The 15,543-nt window shown below is 45.8% G+C and overlaps 1 protein-coding gene across 2 annotated transcripts in view; it reads right to left on the bottom strand.

The window, feature by feature from the left end:
* The window catches only part of ALS2CL (ALS2 C-terminal like), a 69,839-nt gene extending 60,852 nt beyond the window's left edge, over positions 1-8,987 (bottom strand). Inside the window, exon 1 of one of the 2 annotated variants that reach the window (XM_043975370.1) lies at positions 8,947-8,987. The gene's annotated coding sequence lies outside the window, so the exon portion shown is untranslated. Of the gene's footprint in view, positions 1-8,467; positions 8,593-8,946 lie in introns of those variants that run through there. The other variant, XM_043975371.1, reaches the window with a different exon arrangement.
* Between the last annotated feature and the right edge of the window lie 6,556 nt (positions 8,988-15,543).

Here is a 15,543-nt window from a genome sequence, read left to right as displayed (position 1 = left end):
ACTCCACCTGCCTGGGCTTGTTTTGAGTTAGTGTGGTGCAGTGGAAAGTGAACCAGATGTGGAAGTCAGAAGAAAACTGGGTTTGAATCCTGCTTCTGACACCGCGAACTTGGGAAAATTACAGCCTATTAAGCCTCGGTTTCCATATCTGTAAAATGGGGTTACTAATACCTCTCATAATTCCCTTGCCAGGCTGTGGTGAAGATCACCTGACATAATGTCTATAAAGTCCTTTGCAAACCTCAACATGCTACATGAAAATCTGTTATTATTTTCCTACAAGTAGAGTGGTCATTTGTTCACTTCCCAGGAACAATATGAAGACATTAATAGGTTTCCAAAGCTCTTTACAAATATTATCTCACTATCCTTATAACAACCCTGCCAGGTAGATGTTATTCTTCTCATTTTATAGAAGAGGAAATTGAGGCGGATGGGTTAAATGACTCGACGACTGTCTCACAGGCTGGTGTCTCAGGCTGGATTTGAACTCAGGTCTTCCCGACTCTAAGCCCAGAGCTCAATCCACTGGGCCACCTACTTGCCTATTGGGTTAGTGCTTGCCAAGGAGGTTGGGCTACTGTTAAATCTATTGCTATTAGATCAGCCATAGTAGACTTGACTTGGAGAAATTAGATGCTCAGGTTGAGCGTCACCTCAAAGCACTGAAACATGGAACAAGGAAGAAGAGGGCTAGAAAGGGTTCTAGAACAAAGAATGTCAGAGCAAGAAAAGACTTTAAAACACAGACCATGGGCCTAGCCGCTGGGGCCTCCTAGCTACCTACTGCACCTGGTACATGATCTTTTTTCCTTTTCTTTTTTTTGGCGGGGCAATGAGGGTTAAGTGACTTGCCCAGGGTCACACAGCTAGTAAGTATCAATTGTCTGAGGCTGGATTTGAACTCAGGTCCTCCTAAATCCAGGACCTGAGTTCTCCCACATGATTTTTTCTTAATAAATGTTTGTTTACTTGAGCTTACCATCTCTCTGAGGACCTGGTCCAGAATCATCTGGTCAGGTCTGGTAGAGAAATTCTTACAGTCACATGAAGCAAGCCCTACCTCCCAACCCCATTTTGCCTCCCTCATGGACATTTGCTTGACCTCTGACCTCCCTATGACCACAAAAAGTAGGCTAGCTTGGTGTCTGTGCAGAAGAAAGCTAGGTAATATTTCCTATCCTAATGGCTCTTTCTCCAGGGGTCAGGGACCAGCAGCAGAAATCTGACACCCTTGGAAGGGGGAAGATGGAAAGGGATGGGGCCAGGAGTGGGAATTGCAAACAGCACAGGCCTGAAGTTTTAACATTGTGTGTCATTGGGCTAGCCATTTTTTGAACCTCATTTTTCTTACCTGAGTAGGTTGGACTAGATGGTCATTCTCTGAGGTTCTTTCAAGCTCTAAATTCTATGGTCCTGTCCCTTGACCACTCTGACCCTCAGTTTTCTCTTCTAGAAATTGAAGGTAATATTTACACTATCTCCTTCTGAGGACTGTTGTGCAGAAGGCTCTCCACAAACCTTAAAGCAGTACATGAGCTATTATTTTATGGTTGGGCAAGAGTCATGCTTCAGGGGGTGAGGGAAAATGTGCAAAGGCCAGGTCCCGGTCTTTCCCCTGGTACCCAAGTCCCCAGTGACAGAAAATTGTTAATATAATGACAGAAATGGTTAATTCCAAATGTAATATGGACTTCCACTCCCATATGATAGTTGTAATGTCAGAATTTCAGTAATGCTCTCTTTTTTGTTTTGTTTTGTTTTGGGGTTTTTTGGTGAGGCAATTGGGGTTAAGTGACTTGCCCAGGGTCAAACAGCTAGTAAGTTGTCAAGTATCTAAGCCAGATTTGAGCTCAGGTCCTCCTGACTCCAGGGCTGGTTGTTTATTTTATTTTTATTATTTATTTGTTTGTTTGTTTATTTTTGTGGGGCAATGAGGGTTAAGTGACTTGCCCAGAGTCAAACAGCTTAAGTGTCAAGTGTCTGAGGTCAGATTTGAACTGAATAACTAGCCTCCTGAATCCAAGGCTAGTGCTTTATCCCCTGTGTCACCTAGCTGCCCCTCAGTAATGTTCTTACATTCCTACTCTTGATTAGGTTGAGCTAAACCACACCCTAGGCCTCCCACCAGGGGATTTTGCCTAGTGGGGAGCCCAGCTCAAGCTGGATCTCAGCTTCTAGTGTCCTTGCCCCCTTCCATTAGGATTCACCTCGCAAAAGGCAAAACAGCCAGAACCCCCAGACCTTACAACCTCACACTGCCTCCTTCCCCTCTCTTCCTAAAGGTATAAGAAGAAGCTTTTGCATAGGTTTGAGATATCCACAGGACAATCCCCAGGGTGGCAGGTGTGCTGCTCTGTTATCTCAATTAAAGATGCTTTTATTCTTCAACTCATGGTTTTGATTCATTTCAGGATCTGACACTTCTCAGGGACGTGGTTTAACAAGATGATGTAGATAGAACTGAGAGCCAAAGGCAGGGATGCAGAAATAACCAATAGAATCAACAGAACAATGGAGAGAAACTAAGGCACTGAAAGATAGGCAGGGTTGAACCGGGGAAAGAAATTAATTCAATTCAGCACTCACAGACTTGATTAAGTGCTTCCTATGAGCAAAGCCCTATGTACTACACAAAGAAAAGAATATAAAAACAGAGGAGACAGTTCCTGCCCTTCAAGAGTTTATAATCTAATATGCAGCTAGGTGGTGCAGTGGATAGAGCTCCAGGCCTGGAGTCAGGAAGACTCCTCTTGCTCATACTGATATCAGTAGGAGGCAAAAAAGGGGTTAATAGAAAAACCTAAGACCCAAGCTTTAATTTAGATCTGAGCTCTAAAAGGGATTCAGACCCCAGTTAATAGATAACTTGAGACTTGAGTCTTCATTAATACAAGTCAGGGCCCAGGTTCTCGTGTACCCACATTAATCAGCACCATAACAAGAACATCAAGAGGCAGGTCATAGAGGCCTTAACCATAACAATGATACATTGACAAGGCATAGAAATTCTACTGATAAATGAAAATATTTTGAAACTGGACATGGGAATCAAAAAGTGACATGTGCAGAAAAGGCCAAATTTGTCCCCAGATTCACCTTATGACATGAACAGCCCCAAAACACACCTCCATGGAGAAAGGTACCCACCTCAGGAGTTGGTTTAGGACCCCAGGAACTCCAAATTAGGATGGGCCCTCCTCTGTACCTCCCTAAGGTGGAGATTATTATAATGAGACTGATAATCAATTTATCCATACTATAAATGTAACTATCTTTTCTTTCACTACTCAAGAGATACCTTCCCACTTTTCTGGTTCTGTCCCTGTGGTCATTCACAGTATTGCAATAAAACTTGGGAAACTGAGTCACTGAGTCTTGTAATTCTTTTGGGACGACTCATGATCAACTTGACCCTAAATTCCATCTCACATCAATACCTGAGTTCAAATCTGGCCTCAGACATTTACTAGCTATTTTACCCTGGACAAGTCACCTAACCCTGTTTGCCTCAGTTTCCTCATCTGTAAAATGAGCTGGAGAAGGAAATGGCAAAATCACTCCAGAATTTTGGTCAAGAAAACCTCAAATGGGGTCACAAATGGGAAGACAAACAAAACTGAATAAGAAAGGACACTATACATTTAAACAGATAATTATTAATTAGCTTTGGTTAAGTGTAAAAAGAAGCTTAGAGAAGCTTAAAAATGTAAACTCCTTGAGGGCAAGAAGTTTTATCTTTGTATCGCCCCACATACACACACACTCAAACACACACACACACACTTAACATGAAAATAGTAGGTAGTTAAGATTCTTTGATGCATTGAGAAGTCCTTTTGATTCAGGGAGAGGCTTTTGGAGTTGGGGGTAGAAAGAGAATCTTCAATCATTTTTGCTTCTCCTATGCCCTTTTCATTTTCTACAGCCTCTGGCTTGGTAATCTTGCCAACTCCCATGGGTTCAATTATCATCTCCAAGTAAATGATTCCTAGAACTTCATTCCCAGCCCAGTTCTCTCATCAGAGCTCCAGCCCTACATCATTAGCTGCCTGAGATTCCAAACTCAAAATGTCCCAATCTAAATTCATTACCTTTTCTCCTAACCTCTCTTCTTACTTGTTTATTTCTGTGGAAAGCACTACCATCCTTCCACCCATTCAAAATTAATAGTAATAATAATGATGGCTAGTATTTATAAAGCACCTGCTTTATTCTCTACCAGGCATTGTGCTAAGCTCTTTGCAAAGATTATCTCGTTTGATCCTCATAACCACCCTGGGAGGTGGGGGCTATTATTACCCCCATTTTACAGTTGAGGAAACTGAGCAGCACGACTTGCTCATGGTCACAAAGCTAAGGAATTTCTGAGGCCAGCTATGAATTCAGATCTTCCTTACTCCAGATCCAATGCTTTATCCACTATACCACCTAGGTGCCATAGTTCCCACCCTTGGAGTTCTCCTCTCCTCTTCACTATTGCTCAGCTCCCTTCCCCCAGTAACCCATCAGTTGCAAAGTCTTGTTGAATCTTCAAGTACAATAGCTGCCCATAGTCTTCTCTCCATTCACTGGGCCACCACCCTCATAACTTCTCCACTATGACAGTTACCCCCGATCATTGTCTCTCCATCTCCAAACAGTCCTCCTCACACCTACCAAAATGAGGTCCCTTAAAACTCATTCCAGACCGTGGCGCTCAGCAGATCAGATTGCTTAGGTGGCTGACTATTGACGGTAGAATAATACACAAAGTCCTCATCTTAAAGATCTTCACAATCTGGTTACAACCTATCTTTTCAGACAGATTTCCCTTTATCATGAACCCTACCTTTCAAGCACACCAGTCTATATGCTGCTCCCCAGACTCAATGAAAAGGACCTGGGGGGCAGCTAGGTGGCACAGTGGATAAAGCACCGGCCCTGGATTCAGGAGTTCCTGAGTTCAAATCCGGCCTCAGACACTTGACACTTATTAGCTGTGTGACCCTGGGCAAGTCACTTAACCCCCATTGCCCGGCAAAAAACAAAACAAACAAACAAAAAAAAGAAAGAAAAGGACCTGGCAATCAATGAGATAAGAAGTGTGAGGAAGAAGGCAGAGTCAAGGGTGACTCTGAAGGTCCAAACCTGGGTGACAGGAAAGCGGGTGGCCTGGGTGCTCCTTAAATGTTTAACAAAAGGCTCTTTGGGAAAACAATGCATGCAGGGTATTCTTTTAAATTTAATCTGGATTATCAACACTTTCTCCTTTTTTTTAAAATTTTTTTTTTAAAGTGAGGCAATTGGGGTCAAGTGACCTGCCCAGGGTAACACAGCCAGTAAGTGTTAAGTGTCTGAGGCCAAATCTGAACTCAGGTCCTCCTGACTCCAGGGCCGGTGCTCCATTCACTGCGCCACCTAGCTGCCCCCACTTTTTCCTTTTAAGCCTATACAATCTCTCGTTTGTAGCGTTTGATGATTTCTTAGGTTTAACTGCTCACACTGAACTGAGCCTTTAATAATTGGCTCTGTCCAGCTAGCCCCAGGGCCCCTCTGGATGGTGGTGGCCTCAACAGAAATGGGAAAGTTAGGGAAACGAGCATATTTAGGGGAGAAGATGAGTTCTATTTTGGACATCGGACATTATGCTATGAGCTCCTTAAGAGCAGGGATCTCCCCCCACCCCCCTTCTTTGTAATGATGGTGACATTATTGAGCACAATGCCTGGAACATTGTTGTGTAGTTCCAGTCAGGTCCAACTAACTCTTCATGACCCCATTTGGGGTTTTCTTGGCAGAGATACTAGAGTGTTTTTGCTATTTCCTTCTCCAGCTCATTTTACAGATGAGGAGACTGAGACAAACAGGGTTAAGTGACTTGCCCAGGGTCACACAGCTAGTAAGTGACTGAAGCTGGATTTGAAGACTCAGGAAGATGAGTGTTCCTGGTTGCAGGCCCAGCACCCTATCCACTGCACAACCTGGCACTTAATAAATGCTTAATTGATTGACTGTTGAGTCTAAGGTGCTGGTAGTTTTTGCTTTTTCTTTGTATTTCTCTAGCAGTATACCTGACACATAGTAAGAACTTAACATTCGCTGATTGATTAAGTGGTAGAGACTCCAAGTGAAAATGTCAAGCTAGTTATTTAAGAATAGGTCTAGGGGCAGGGAGGTGGCACAGTGGATAAAGCATTGGCCCTGGATTCAGGGGGACCTGGGTTCAAATCCTACTCAGACACTTGACACTTACTAGCTGTGTGACCCCGAGCAAGTCACTTAACCCCCATTACCCCGCCTCCCCCCCAAAAAAAGAATAGGTCTGGAACTCAGGGGACTGCTTAGATTTGGATGCATTACTTTGTAAATCATTTGCATAAAGGTGCTATTTGAAGCTGTTGACAAGAGTATGGGGAAAGAAAAAAAGAGGTCTAAGGATAAAGCCTTGGGGGACGCTCAAGCTTAGAGGACAAAAAGAAAAAGAGGAGTCAATAAATAGGCAATTAGGTGGTGCAGTGGAGAAATTAAGTTTGAATCCCGGCTTTAAACTAGCCACTTACTAGTTGAATAATCCTTGGCAAGTTAGTTAACAACAATGCTCAATTTCCTTATCTGTAAAGTGGGGATAATAATAATACTGACCTCCCATGGTAGTCACGTGGATCAAATGAGGTCATATGCTATGTAAATTTTAGTTGTTATTATTATTATTAAAGGAGTGCTGTTATTAAAGGTACAGCGTCACTGTAGCCATGGGAATGAAGCATACCAAGGAGAAAATTATCGAGAGGCAGCCTGATGTATTAAAAGAATCACTGCACCTGAGCCAGGGAGACCAGGATCCCAGCTCCGACATTCTCTGACTTTTAGCTTCCCCATATGCAAAATGGTGATAACGGCCTTAACAGTATTGGAGGGTTCTGTGAAGAAAGCGTTTTGTAAAGAGTTAAGGATCTGGGCAGCTAGGTGGCGCAGTGGATAGAGCACCGGCCCTAGAGTCAGGAGGACCTGAGTTCAAATACGGCTTCAGACACTTGATACTTACTAGCTGTGTGACCCTGGACAAGTCATTTAACCCCAGGCTTCAGACACTCGATACTTACTAGCTGTGTGACCCTGGACAAGTCATTTAACCCCAATTGCCCCACACACACACACACAAAGGAAAAAAAACATTAAGGATCTACGTAAAAGTGATATTTTATCATTAGAGCCAGAGCTTTGAATGTCCCAGTGAAGAGTCTGTGTTTTATCCAAGAGTTACAGAAGGTAACAGCAGCAGAGTGATTCAGTCAGTCATTCTGTGCCTTGAAATGATTTGGGCACCTCTGTGGAAGAGACTGGACCGAAGGGGGATAGGGGAGCCTAGATGAGGGCATAGAGAGGTTTGGACACGTGGAAGAAGGGAGGTGAGGAAGCTCACCTCAGATGGCTTTACTATTCTCAGTAAAATTGAAGACAAGGTCATAGGAAGGAGGGAAGGAGCGTGGTCGGGGGATCCGGGAGATCACGAAAGGTTTGCTCCAGCTGTTGTGGGAAGCATAGGTCATGAGAGCCCCGCTGAGGCAGCAGTTTGCTGACTTCCTCCAGCGGCTGGGGCAGGAGACGCGGGCTGGAATGGTCTCGGCTGCTGCCGAAGCCGAGAGTCGGAGAACGACTATGACAACCGAGGTACCGGACTCTTGGGGGCGGGGGATGAGCAGCGCCGCAGGGACGAGGCTGCTCCCCAGGTGTAGGTGCGAGCCAGACCGAAGAGCCCAGGAGGAAGCCCCAGGGCAAGGTGACTGCAGGAAGTGCCCTGGCTCCGCCCGGCCCCCTCCACAGCTCAGACTCGACCTGCGGCACCCCACTCTGCCAGCCTCAGCCCCGGCCCCGGGCATCACCCTTTCCCACCTGTCCCTCCCGCCCCAGCCACGTTTGGCCCCCGGCAGCATCCCCAGCTCCGACCCCCACCTGCCTCGATTTTGATCTGTTCCCTGGCAGCGCCCCACAACCCCCAAGCCCGCCTCATCCGCGGGCTGTCTCCCGGACTGTCCCCCACGGCGTCTGCCCTTGCTGCTGCGTCCCCGGACAAAACCGCCCCATCCGCGACCTGCCCCCTTTGACAGTGTCCCCCACTTCGCCTACCCCTGCTGCTGTCCCCTGGCAGACCCTCCCTTGCCCTCCTCATCCACGATCTTTTCTACCCGACAGTGTCCCCCACAGTCTGCCCCTGCTGCTGTCCCCTGGCCGACTTGCCCTCCTCGTCCACGATCTTTCGATCTGACATTGTCCCCCAGAGCGTCTGCCCCTGCCGCTGTCCCCGGCAGCGTCGCCCCTCCCGCTCTGTCCACGACCTGTCTCCCCTGACTGTGTTTCCCCCCCTGGCCTACCCCAGCCTCACTCTGTCCTCTGGCATCGCGTCCCACGGCTACCGCCCCACAGCTCTCAGGTCACAGTGACCCTCTCCTACTCTCCGGGGACCATCACGCGTTCGCCTCCTTACCTGCGCGCTGAGATCTCTTGGGGGCCGCGCCCCAGCCCTCCAGCCTCCTCGGACGGGGCTGGGGACGCTTGGCGTTCCTCTGTCTCTGTTTGGGGCCACCAGTCGCCAGGCCTGGGAGAGGCGGCCGGGGGGCCGGGCCGAGCCGCCTCACCCCACCCTCTCTTCTCCTCCCCGATGCCGGGGGAGGAGCCCGCCCAGGCCCTCGGCACCCTCCCAGGAGCTGGGGAAAGCACCCAAAGGAAAAGGGCTCCCTGCCCCGCCCCGCCGAGTCGCAGTCTATCTGCTGCTTTGTCCTTCCCTGGCTTTCGCTTTAATTCTCTCCGTCTCTGCCTCCTCCTCCATCCCTTCCCCTTCCCCTTCCCCTCCTTTCCTCTTTCCTTGTCCTTTCTTGGTCTCGCCCCCAAGCCAAACACCAGCCCTGCCCTTTCTTCCCTCTGCCTCAGTCTCCCTTTATGTGGGCGACCTCTCCCTCTGCATACCTCTCTCCCCCGGCTTTTCTCCCTTCTGCTCTCTTGTCTTCCCTGGCTGTTCCACTTCTCTCTAAACCTATCCCCTCTGTCTCCCTCCCTCCCTGTCTGCCCGTCTCCCACCCTCCCTCCCTCCCTGCCTGTCTCCCACCTTCCTTCCCTGCCCGTCTCCCTCCCTCCCTGCCTGCCCGTCTCCCTCTCTCCCTCCCTGCCTGTCTCCCACCCTCCCACTCTGTTTCCCACCCTCCCTCCCTGCCTGCCTGTCTCCCTCCCTCCCTCCCTGCCTGTCTCCCTCCGACCCTCCCTGCCTGTCTCCCTCCCTCCCTGTCTGCCTGTCTCCCTCCCCTCCTGCCTGTCTCCCTCACTCTGTCACCTCTTCCGTGGTCTTCCCCCACCCACCCTCTGCCAGCTGCTTCACCCTCAGCCCCTCCACAATAACCCAGGAGGCCTGCCCTCTTAAGGCTCTGCCCCCAGTCCTCCCCTCTGTGCTAACTAAACCTGGCACCTCCTTTGTACCTCGCCAGCCTACACCTTCCCTGCTGAATCCCTCGGAGAGAAACTCTGGCAGGAGACAGACCCTGGACTTTTCCCTTCCCTGCCTGGCGCCCCATCCATTTTCTTTCTCTTCAGTAAAGAGTCAAGTCAAATATAAAAAAGTGCCTCATTTCTGTGCCAACGGGCAGTGATGTGGGAGCTGAATTAGAGAGTGAGAAAGCTTCCAAACTTGAGGGATAAAAGGAATCTATGAGCTCAGGGGTTCTGGCCAAAAAAAGAACTGGAACTATTGAGCTTGTCCGCTGTGGCTCAGTGGACAGAGCAAGTAAGCCAGACCCATTTCCCAGAGATTACTGCTCCTTCCAGGGAACTGATCCAGAGGGATTTTACCTTTAGCCCAAGGGCTTTCTCTTCCCACTCCTAACCTAAGTCTTCCTTTCTGATCTCCTTGGCCTCTGAGCTTGCTTGGCTGCGCAGACTCAGAGATCTGTTGTACCTACTCTATCTACCCTTTCCCTTCTCTTGCTGCTGCCATGGGTAACTAGACACCAGAGGTTGGCACCTGCTCCTTCTTTCCCTTCTCCCGTCTGCATACCACATACTCTGCCCCACAGAAAATGCATTTTGGGGGGGATTTATTCACAGGGGACTAGAGATTAGACAAGTTCAGAAATAATGCAGCTGGGGGAAATAATTTGTATAAAAGCAGAGGGAAAACTTATTAGGGCCTAATTTTAGTATAACAAATAAGCAAGCATACCTTGTACGACCTGACCAGATAATATCTCACACATGTATGAATCACTGTTTTTTTAAACAGATGCAAGATGACATGGTGATTTATAGCATATAAACAATATTAAAATATTACTGAATTCATAGTAACTTTCGTTGTGTGTTTTTTTTTTAATCAGTGAATACAAATAGTATAACAACTATCAGAGAGTTTTGGATATTAAAGAGAGGTTCTCCCACTCAGTGAGTTTGGTACCCATTTTCTTATTCTGTCCAGGTACAGTTCATTGGGCCTAACAGCATATGACTCTCACCAGGCTGTGAGGCTGTTTTCGGCCTCTTCCCTCCAAAAACCAAAAAGAGAATGGCTTTTTTTCTCTTTCTGTTTCTGAAACCCACTTCTGAAGGCCAATTCAGATTGGCTCTTCTCTACCTGCCAAATAGGTCTGACTGATCCATTTTACAATCCTAAGGCTCACTGGCTAAGGAACTTGTCCTAACCAAGGTGAAGAGAGGGAAATACAAATGGATAAACATTGTCACCGGCTCATATTTGAACTAGGTGACCAAAAATAAACTTGTCCATCATCTAGGTGGCTAGGTGGTATAGCAGATGGAGCTCTGGGACTATGGTCAGGAAGACCCGAGTTCAAATCCAAGCCTCTGACACTAGCTATGTGGCTGTGTAAATCACTTAACCTCCATTTGCCTCGGTTTCCTCATCTATAAAATGGGGATGATCATAATATCTACCTCCCAGGGTTGTTGTGATGATCAAAAGAAATAATAATTGAAAAGCACTTAGCATTGTTCTTAGCACATAGTAAGTGCTATATAAATGTTAGCCATTGCTAGGTGGCACAGTGGATAGAGCACTGGGCTTGGAATCAGGAAGACTCATCTTCATGAGTTCAGATCCAACCTCAGACACTAACTGTGAGTGATCCTGGGCAAGTCACTTGCCCCTGTTTGCCTCAGTCCCTCATCTGTAAAAGGAGCTAGAGAAGGAAATGTCAAACCACTCCAGTCTCTTTGCCAAGAAAAAGGGTCATGAAGTAGGATCATGAAAAGTTAGTCATGACTCAACAACATAATCTGGTTGGATATTAAGGAAGAAAAGTCTAGGACAAATAAAGATGTCTTAGTCGACCAAACAGGGACATTATTGGTCCAAAGATAGAACACATGCTCCACCCCCACTTCCCCCAAATATAGTTTACATAAAACCCAAGTGCAACCTACAAATCAAAGTCTTTAAAAGAGCTGAATAGTGTAAATAACAAGAATGAAAAAAGCTAGGATAATACAAATGAACAAAATCATTTATTTGAATTCAAAGCCAAATTGGTCTGCTTACTGGATTTTCACCAAACACCACCTGCTACCTCTTTGCACGGCCTATTGATCCCTTTGCATGGCTAGAATGCATTCCCTCCTCACCTCTTTTTCTTAGAATTCCTGTGTTCAAGTAAACCTCTTAAAGAAAGACTTTCCTGATCACCCCATATATTTCCTCCAGAAATGACATTAGATTTATTTATCTGTGTACCAGTTATAAACTCCTAGTTGAATGGAATCTCCTGCTGGGCAAAGAGAATTCACTTTTGTTTAGTCTTTGTATATTCAATGTTTAGCACAGAGTGTTGAAATAATAAATGTTTGTTGAGTTGAAATGAGATGTAGAAAGTGACTTTACAATAAATATAGATTGTGGCCCTAAAATGAATTCTCTTTTAAAAAAAAAGTTCATAGATATTTAGCGAAAAACATTTTTTTTAAATCAAAGGATAAAAGAAAACAGTTCTCAAAAGAAGAATCATAAACTATTAACATGAAAGAATGTTCCAAATCACTAATAATAAGGAAAATATGACAAAAGAAGGGAAGAGTTAATGTTGGAGGGATTGTAGGAAAGCAGGCACACTGGTACATTGTTGGTGGAGCAGGGTTATGTGGTAAAAAACAGAAGTCTTAGTTGAATCATTTGAGAGTTGAGTGCATGCTACTAAAGCGGCTTTTGAAGGACTGCCCTTTTTGGGGAGGAGACTACTATGACCGGCCGGCTGTGCACCTGCTGCTGCCCAGAGAGCGTGGCCAAGCACATCATACTTCCGGGGACGCCAACTTAAAACTGAGAGTGGGAAGGGAAGTTGGCTCTCTGTCTCCCACACTCTGGCTTGGTGGCGCACACTTTGGTGATTGGCTCTGGTTCTCAGTCTGGCAGGTAGTTTTGGGATTCGGTGAGTTTTATAAAACAATATAGACTAAGCTTAGATCTAAGATTATTCATTTGTATTTCTACTTTCCTATTTCCCTAATTGGTATCACCTGTTTGTTGTCTAAACAATAAAGGCTAATCCCTCACTGATTAAAGCTCAGAGGCTGCTTTTCTTAGTGGTCTGGGAGATATATAAGGAAAAAAGTTAAAGGGGAAGTTTAATGCTCTTATATCCAATTTTAAATCTCACAGTTATGATATGCAAAGCCTCTACTAGATGCTAGTCCTACTTGGAAAAACCCGTGATTGGACTGGGCCATATACTAACAGTCTCAGTTATCTTCATGCTCTTGGGCTCTCATCCTGGATCCTGGTGCTACAGGGTAAAAATACTATTCCTTAAGGTCAGCCAAGTGAGGCTTACAGGAAGACAGGCTACAGGACCAAGTGTCCAGGGACTCAGGCCACAGGTGTGTCTACTCCTTGCTCTCCTGGAGAAAGGACTCACAGGACAGGGCCCAAGAATGGGCTGGCTACTAGTGTGAGGCTGGGTACACTGGGTTAAGCATTAATTATGAAAGACTCTTCTATGGGAAGGTCAGAGTCCTTGGAAAGGGCTGTCTTCCACTTTAGTTTGTTTGCCTGACCCAGCTGCCAAAAGAGGTTATATGACCCTACAACCCTTGAACAAAGGGTCCTGTTGTCTGTCCTTCTCCCTCCTCCCCTCCTCCCCCTGTTCATTCCTGCTAGTTGGCCTCCCTAGAGCATTCCCCCCTCCCACCCCCAGTCTTGCTGAACAAAAGCCCAACCAGGCCTCTTGCCAGTCTAGGAGTATCAGAGATCCAGAGAATGCCAGAGCTGGAAGGGACCTTAAGGATCATTTAATCCCACCCACTCATTTTATAGAGGTGGTAGGGAGTCCTAGAAGGGGGAGTGAAGTACCCAGGAACCTTAGCACCATAATAACTATATACATTATCTCACTATAGCCCTTCAGGATGGTTAGCATAATTATTGTCTCTATTTTATAGATGAGGAAACTGAGGCTGTGAGCTCATCACTGGTTAGCAAGCATATATTTAATTTAATTTTTTTTTTTTTTTAGTGAGGCAGTTGGGGTTAAGTGACTTGCCCAGGGTCACACAGCTAAAAGTAATGATTCAGTATTTAGTTTACTTTAGTTTTTTTTTTTTTTTTTTTGCGGGGCAATGGGGGTTAAGTGACTTGCCCAGGGTCACACAGCTAGTAAGTGTTAAGTGTCTGAGACGGGATTTGAACTCAGGTACTCCTGAATCCAGGGCCGGTGCTTTATCCACTGCACCACCTAGTGGCCCCAGCAAGCATATATTAAACATCTATTACATTAAACCAGGCACTCGTGTGTAGCAAGTAATCAGTTTTTGAGGTTTCCCAATTCCAAGTCTAGTTTGTATCCAGTAGGGCCCTCAGCCATAGACTATCCGAGTTGGAACAGACTTTTAGAATACAGATTGTAGACAAATAAACTTGAAAGATTTAGGAACCTGATTAACACAATAACTAACTACCATTCCAGAGGACCCATGATGAAACATGCTACCCACTTGCTGACAGTGAAGTGATAGATTCAGGGTGGAGAGTGAGATGGATTGGGGGTGGGGACAGGGCAATGAGGGTTAAGTGACTTGCCCAGGGTCACACAGCTAGTGTCAAGTGTCTGAATCTGGATTTGAACTCAGGTCCTCCTGAATCTAGAGCCAGTGCTTTATCCACTGTGCCACCTAGCTGGCCCCAAGATGGATTTATTTTTTGACATGACCAGTGCAGGAATTGTTTTCCTTGACAGTGCAGATTCATTACAAGGGTTTTTTCTTTCTTTCTTTCTTTCTTTCTTTCTTTCTTTCTTTCTTTCTTTCTTTCTTTCTTTCTTTCTTTCTTTCTTTCTTTCTTTCTTTCTTTCTTTCTTTCTTTCTTTCTTTCTTTCTTTCTTTCTTCCTTCCTTCCTTCCTTCCTTCCTTCCTTCCTTCCTTCCTTCCTTCCTTCCTTCCTTCCTTCCTTCCTTCCTTCCTTCCTTCCTTCCTTCCTTCCTTTCTTTCTTTCTTTCTTTCTTTCTTTCTTTCTTTCTTTCTTTCAACAGGGGGAGGGAGGTCAGGAGGGAAAGAAAATAATCTTTGTTAATTACCTAAAAACATTAAATTTTTAAAAGAATATAGAATGTCATAGAGGAGAGGTTTCAATACAGAGAATACAGCATATCAGAAATGGAAAGATAACATCACAGAGGGGGCAGCTAGGTGGCGCAGTGAATAAAGCACTGGCCCTGGATTCAAGAGGACCTGAGTTCAAATTCGGCCTCAGACACTTGACACTTAAAAAAAAAGATAACATCACAGATCTCAAGTTGGAAATGACCTCTGGAGACCTCAGAACAGAGAATAGAGAAAATCAGAGTGGTAAGGGCATATAGAGAGCATGTAATCCAATTTCCTCTACCCTTCCCCATCTCAACATACCCATTTTATAAAGGAGGAAATTGAGGGTGAGGAATTTTAAAAATAATATTAGAACCATAAAATTCCAGAGATCTTAGAATTCATGGAGCCCCTTCACATTTTAATCAGTCTAGAATTCAACATTAACACTGGCTAATCCAGAGTAGATAATCCAAAGGGCATAGTTGTTTGCCTCCGTTCCATCTTCCCATGGAGCAGGGAGCCAGGTTTGAGGGTGGGGTAGACGGAAACTTTCCCAGAGGCGGAACAAGGGTCCATGGCTTAAGCAGGAAGGGAGGGTTGTTTAGTGTTTCCTCTGGTTTGGAAAAAGTGGGAGGTCAACAGATCAGCCCCCTTCTCCCAGGAGCCTGGCTTCCTGTCAGAACCCAAGGCCTACTTGTGGCTCCTGAGGTGGAGGGCTGGGAAGATGGAAGAGGGGTGTATCACAGGAGTGACTCAAAAGATGGGATAGGGAAGCCATCAGAGTATGGGGTTTTAGGCCAAGGGTTCTGGTTTCAGCCTCTCTACCAGTTGGCCTATGGGCAAATCACTTCCCTCTCTTGCTATCTGAAAAATTGTGTTGATAATGAATGAATGTGAAAGGGCTTTGGAAAACCCAAAGACACTCTGATATAATAGAAAGAACATAGGACCAGAGTCAGAGAACCTAGATACAACTCTCTTGGTTGA

This window comes from Dromiciops gliroides, chromosome 1 (assembly GCF_019393635.1).
Source record: "Dromiciops gliroides isolate mDroGli1 chromosome 1, mDroGli1.pri, whole genome shotgun sequence".
NCBI lineage: Eukaryota > Metazoa > Chordata > Mammalia > Microbiotheria > Microbiotheriidae > Dromiciops > Dromiciops gliroides.
Note: the sequence above shows the minus strand (reverse complement) of the source record. Positions and strands in the feature narration are given on the sequence as shown.